The sequence below is a fragment of the Ammospiza nelsoni genome, chromosome 20, assembly GCF_027579445.1.
Source record: "Ammospiza nelsoni isolate bAmmNel1 chromosome 20, bAmmNel1.pri, whole genome shotgun sequence".
Lineage (NCBI taxonomy): Eukaryota > Metazoa > Chordata > Aves > Passeriformes > Passerellidae > Ammospiza > Ammospiza nelsoni.
The window spans coordinates 10,676,990-10,682,989 of record NC_080652.1 but is presented as its reverse complement, the minus strand read 5'-3'; the positions used below and the strand labels follow the sequence as shown (position 1 = coordinate 10,682,989).

Below are 6,000 nucleotides of genomic sequence, written 5' to 3'. Positions count from 1 at the left end.
AACCTAGAAAATCTGGCAGAATTTCTGAAGCACTTAAGTGACTATATTGGCCATTTGAGTGTTGAAGCACATGGAACGCTGAAGGATTTTGAAGTTCTGTAACTGTTCTATGTAACACACATACAAAGAAGAAAGAAAAGTCATCAGACTCAACTCTCTCTCTCCTCATACCTAAAGGTTCTGCTGGTCAGGGCTGCTCTGGAGCGCGATGATCATCAGCTCTGGGAGCTCTTTCCACCTCCACTGCAGGGCCCTGCGCTGTAGAACAGCCACCTGCCTGGGATTGGGAAGAACTATTGCAGGGAGCTGAAAACTAACTTAAAACCATTTGTCTTGATCTCTAGAAGAGAAAGATGGAAATCATTGCCCACCACACTGCTTGTGCAGCCCAACCTGCCCAAACACAACATGAAAGTGCCTTAATTTGTCCTCAGTCGCTGAGGATTCCACAAGGAGCTCAACCCCTCACATGGAAACCCTATTCCTCAAATTAGTTTGGGAACCTGCTTTTCCTGCACTGCTTTGGATTTGGCAGCGGGATGTTAAACCCTCCATGGTCGGGCGCTGCGTGAGGGGCCGAGGCCCCCCATCACCCCTGCCCGGCTCCCTCCCTTCAGCGCTGCCCCGGGCCCGCCTGGCGCCCCCTCAGGCGGCGGGGCCGGGGCTGCCAGACCTATTCCCGCTCGCGGCCGGGACCGGGGTCGCTGTAGCGCCGGTGTCGCCGCATTACCGGTGCCCGCCTCGGAGCCCCGAGCGCGGCCGGGGCCGGGCCCGCCCTGCCCTCACACACCTGCCCAGCCCGTGCACTCAGCGCTGCGCACTTTGCGCCCGGCACGTTCGCGCCTACGCCGTTAGCGCGGCGGGAGCCCTCAGGTGCGGCGCCCGCGCTGACGACACTACGGAGAGTCCGTAACACACATCGACCTCTCGGAGGGGCTCTACGCAAGCGGCGTTTCCAGGTGCGGCCCAACCGCTCCCGCACCGCGCGGCCACGGAGCGCTCCGAGCGGCAGCGCCGCTCCCCAGGCGGCGGGCGGGACCGCGCGGGCTGCGCGGGGAGCAGCGGCCGCAGGTGGAGAGCCGGGGCGGGCCGAGCCGCCCTACGCCGATTCCGTAAGGCTGCGCCGGCCTGCAGGAAACGGCCGGGTCCGCGGCGCTACGGAGCCGGCGCAGGGCGGCGCGGCACCCCGTACGCAGTTGGCGTAGGGCGCTCTCAGGTGCAGGGAAGGGGCGGGCGCGCGTTGCCCGGCAGCCGCAGCCTATGGGGGCGCGGGGCGCGGTCACGTGCGCAGCCCCGTTCGGCGCTGCGGAGCCGGAGGAGCCGGACGGGGCCGCGGAGCCGGGACGGGGCCGCGGGGCAGCGCCGGGGCCGGCGCCGAGCGGGGTGAGGCGGGCGGGCGGCGGGGAGGGGTCGGGGCGGCGGGCGGCCCGTCCCCGGGGCACCGCTCCTCCCACTGCACCGGGCACTGCGGGCAGGAGGCAAGGGCAGGACACGGCGCGGGGGGCGGCGCGGGGCGGGGGGCGCTGCTGCGCGCGCGGAGGGGCGCGGTGGGCGGGGGGGCTCGGCGGGGCCGCGGGCGGGGGCGGCGGGGAGGGGTGCGGGGCTCGGGGCTCGGCGGCGCCGTGCGCGGGGGCCGCCCCTCCGCCGGCCGCGTTACCTGCTCGCGGGAAGCGCACCTGTCCGCGGTACCTGTCCGCCGGCCGCGTTACTGCTCGCGGGAAGCGCACCTGTCCGCGGTACCTGTCCGCCGGCCGCGTTACTGCTCGCGGGAAGCGCACCTGTCCGCGTTACCTGTCCGCGGGGCGCGCAGGTGCGGCGGGGCCGGGCCGCTGCTCGCGGTGTCCCCGGGCGGTCCCGGCCAGGTGCGCGCTGGGCGGCTCCCGCCGGGCTCGGGGCTCGGCCCGAAGTTGGCTCCGGCGCGGTCGGTGTCGGTGCAGCGCCCTCCGGGCCCCGGGCAGGCTCCCGGCTCCGAGCACACTCATCGGTGTTATGGTCCACGGTTTGTTTGGGTTTTTCCTCCTCCTTCATTCTGTATTTGCTTTGCACTGGATTTTGTAATCATTAACCCGCTATCCCTTCCGGAAGTGAGAATGTGGAAGGGATAACCGGGGAGTCACATGCCTGCCACTGAGTAGAGCAAAACTTGAGTTTTGAGTCAAAGTGGAAATATGCATTATCTGGCTAAATGTCTTATTATTTATTTACGTGGCTCTGAAAATGCTGCCTTGTGATTTACAGAAAGAAGAGAGTGAGCATTCCAAGCAGCTCCTGTACAGAGTATGGCAGAAGAGAAAATTTGTAATGTGGGGGGTCCAAGATACATTGGAATTAATTATTTTCTGTATCCGTGTCCTCCAGTTTGTTAACAGTTTTAAAAAGTTTTATTGTACTTTGTGGTGACAACTCAGAAAGGCTGAATGTGGTTAAAGCAAAGAAAGATTTAAATGGGCATTATTGTGCAGAACATCACATTTCAGATGTCCAGTTCCAAAAAATGTTTATGAAACTGTAACTTAATTAAAATCGCTGGGCTGTTTAACTTAAATTAAAATACTTGTGTTCTAGCAGACATTTGAAGCCTGGCCTTCTAGGGTAAAGACAGAGAATTAAAATAATTTCCTCCATTCATGCAGAATACTTTAACATCTTTAAAAAGAATGGAGAAGAAAGGACTATTTGCAAACTTGATCTAGTTTTCTTTGATTTTTAAAGACATGGTAACCATTTTTGAGACCTATAGGAAGCAGCCAGCCGTGGTGGCCGAGAGGAAGGAAGGAAGGAGTACGGAGCAGGGCTGGCTCCTTGGAGGGGAGGCCTTAGAACAAAACTTTTGGAATGGGAAGCGAGGAAGGCTGGGCAGTGTCTCTGGAGAGGCTGCACTGCTGTACTCCTGTGTTTGCTCAAGGTCCTTGTTCTCTCTCTGAAGAGCAGAAGCGTTTTCCAAGGATTGAAGGAGCCCACCTCTTCCATGGAAGGTGTGCAAGCTGGGCTGTGGTTATTTCCTGCCAGTGTAGAGGAAGGAGAAATCTGTGTCAGCAGACTGCAGCGGGCTGTAGCTTCTGCTAAATTCCTGGTCATTTTCAGGAGGTTAGACTTGTCTCTGGAAGTTCTTGGCATGTGGAATTGTCTTCTGTCTGGAGCTTTCCAACCATTTTCCTTTGCTCCATGTTGTGTAGAACGCAGGCAGAGATGTGGAGAAGAGAGGGTAGCATTGGTAACAGTGAGGGTTTCATGTTTTCGGGGCTCTGTTCCTCAGAATCTCACCTTTGATGGTGCCAGTCTGGTGCTGCTTTGGCATGTGTGGTTCAAAGAGAATCTTTAGTCTTGCAGGTTTGGTTAGTCCTGGTTTTATAAAGGGCTTTCTTTGCATGGGCTGTTAATCCAGACTCGTTGTTTCTACTAACTGTTGGCAGCATTTTTCATCTCTGGACAGAGAAGATGCTGATAAAGTGCCAGTTCTAGCTTTGTGTGCTTGACAGGCTAAATACGAGGTGGAAATGGACTAGGACTGGATTTCTTGTGGAACTGGAGAAAGATTCTACATAGAAATACTGTGTGTTGGGGGCTGGGGGAGCCCCATGGATAACTGGTGTCAGTGTTGCTGAGGAAGTGACCAAACCCAGCTTTGTGGCTTGTCTGAGAAGCAATTTCAGACACAGTTGGTTTCAAAACAAAGGCTCAGAAGTAAATGAGAAGACAGTAAGCAATTGGGAAGGTACAACAGAAGATGGCATAAGGCAAGCCATGACAGACCTAAACATGGGAGAAATAGTTTAAACAGTGTGGATATGTGGGTTTTGGTGACTCTTGTTTCTGCCTTGTGCGCAGCTTTTCCATGGATGTTCATTCAGAATGCAATGCTTAAGGTCGCAGAGCTCTCTTCTTTTGAAGCCCCTCTGTTAATGTTCCTCAAAAGCCTGTGGGTGGACTGAGATTTTTTTTTTTTTGAACAGTGAAATCTTGTTTGGAAATAAAAAAAGAAGTAAAAAAAAGTAGTCTAAGAAGCTGCTTCATGTTGTGAAAAACCTCACTGTAGAATCATAAAAGCTGCAGTTTTTCCACGTTGCTTTGTAGCCTGGCATGTAAATAGAGCTCTTTGAAGAGCATATCCATGGCTTGAAAGGGGGAGTGGGAAAGGCTCTGGCTGGTTAACAAGCTTCTGAGTGTGTGAAAAGGCACCGTGAACATGCTTGGGGAAGTGTCTGCTAAAGCATGGAACTCTGTCCTGGGGCGAGGGACGTACGCCTGGAGTGGCCAGTGTGCCCAGGTATCACTGTGGAAAGGGCAGAACTGTGGCAGTTTGTGTATTTACAGACTGGGCTGCGAGAGGGGACACCCGGGGCTGGTGGAGGGAGGTGCTGGGATGATCTGATCTGATCTGAGGGAAATGCTGGGGAGGTGAGGATGCACAGGGTCAGTCTGCACCTCTCTGGGGAGTTCAGGTTTATGGTGTCTCTCACCATGCCAACAGCAGACTTCAGCATTTTGGGGTCTGTGCCTTACCTTGTTCTGTGCTAGAGAACGAGGACTTTTCTGAGCAGCCACATGAGGAGCACTTGGCTGGTGTGGTGTCCTGGATGTGCTGTAGCTCAGCAGAATTGGCAAGTGAAGATTGCTTTGCTGCTGAATATGCTGCAGTGAGGAAATCAAAAGGAAAATTCCTGTTTAAAGCAGTGTGAAAAAATTGTTAAGAGATTTAAAGAACAGAAAAATAGACACCCTTTTGTAGAAACTATACTTTGACTATGTTTGTTGTGATTGCGGTGTGATTTGACAAACAGAAATTTTGTACTTGATATTTTTAGAAAGAGAAGCCTTATCTGAAAGGCATTGCTGCTATCTTTTGTTAAAAGCAGTAATTGATATAAGCTTCAAGGCCAACAACAGTATTTTTTCCAGTTGTACTTCTGCAGTTCTTGGCACTTGTGTAGTTTTTCCTTCTCATGTGCAAGTTTTTCACTGAGCACGGATGACAGAAAACAGTGTCACAGTTCGTGTCAGTGTCAGCTCACAGAGGGACAGTGTTCCTATTTAGCTTCTTTGAAAACCTCAATTCATGTTCCTTAACAAAAAACCTGCAGAGCAATTCTTACGAATGATATGAGCAAGTAAACATCTTGCACTCTGGTTCTTTTAGACTTTATTTATTTAGTAGCTAAATTACCTTATGTTTCTGGTCATCATGGAATAAGAGGGGACAGAATTCTTGGAGCCCACCCCACGTTGGTCTGCTGTGTTGTGCTCCTAGCTCTGCTGTGCAATCCACATCCTGACCTCTCTAATTTCCTGTGTGGTGTCAGGATGTGGATGAGGTGCTGGCTACAGGGGAAGCCCCAGAACACAATGAGGGTGTGTCATTTGTTCTGCTGTTTGTGAAGGTATGTAAAGCACAGCCCTGGGCTGCTCTGTGCCTCCTTTGCTGCTGAAACCCAAGAACTGTGGGACTAACCCAGGGCTGGCTTTGCTGTGCAGCTGAGCCAGGCTGCTGTTTCTCTGGGCCACCTGCACATCTGCCCATTGGCTTCTCCAGTGATAAAGACCAGGGATTAATTACTAAACCCTATGCCCTTGTGGTCTTATGTTGTTGATTTTTCTATAACTATGCAAAACTTTGTAACTCTTCTGTAGTAAAATATTGTCATAACCTCTTGGAAACTTAAAGGTGTAAGTGGATGTTGAAGAGGAATAATCTTATGAAATCCATTTTAGGGCTCTTTTGGATTGTGGAAACTTGAGTGGTCCTGCCACATGTGCTGATTTACATTAGTTCCCTTATGTTGTGGTTTGGTGTGCTATTTCAGAGCCCCAAGATGCTCCTGGTGATTGACATAACAAAATGTAAATTATACGCTGTTTTCCTAAGGTCTAATTTATCTGTCGTAAGGTTTGTGTACCAACAGTACTGAGCTCTTCTTACAATAATGTTTCTCTTTCATGTAATGCCTACACAGGGGAATTAAATTACCCTTAATTGTATGCTTAAAAAGAAAATAAAATTGG

The 6,000-nt window shown here is 52.3% G+C and overlaps 1 protein-coding gene across 3 annotated transcripts in view; it reads left to right on the top strand.

Annotated features, from left to right (window-relative positions):
* The first annotated feature begins 1,302 nt into the window (after positions 1 to 1,302).
* Positions 1,303 to 6,000, top strand: part of STRBP (spermatid perinuclear RNA binding protein) — a 49,524-nt gene continuing 44,826 nt past the window's right edge. For all 3 annotated transcript variants that reach the window (XM_059486154.1, XM_059486156.1, XM_059486155.1), the window contains exon 1: positions 1,303 to 1,383. The gene's annotated coding sequence lies outside the window, so the exon portion shown is untranslated. The remainder of the gene's footprint in view (positions 1,384 to 6,000) is intronic.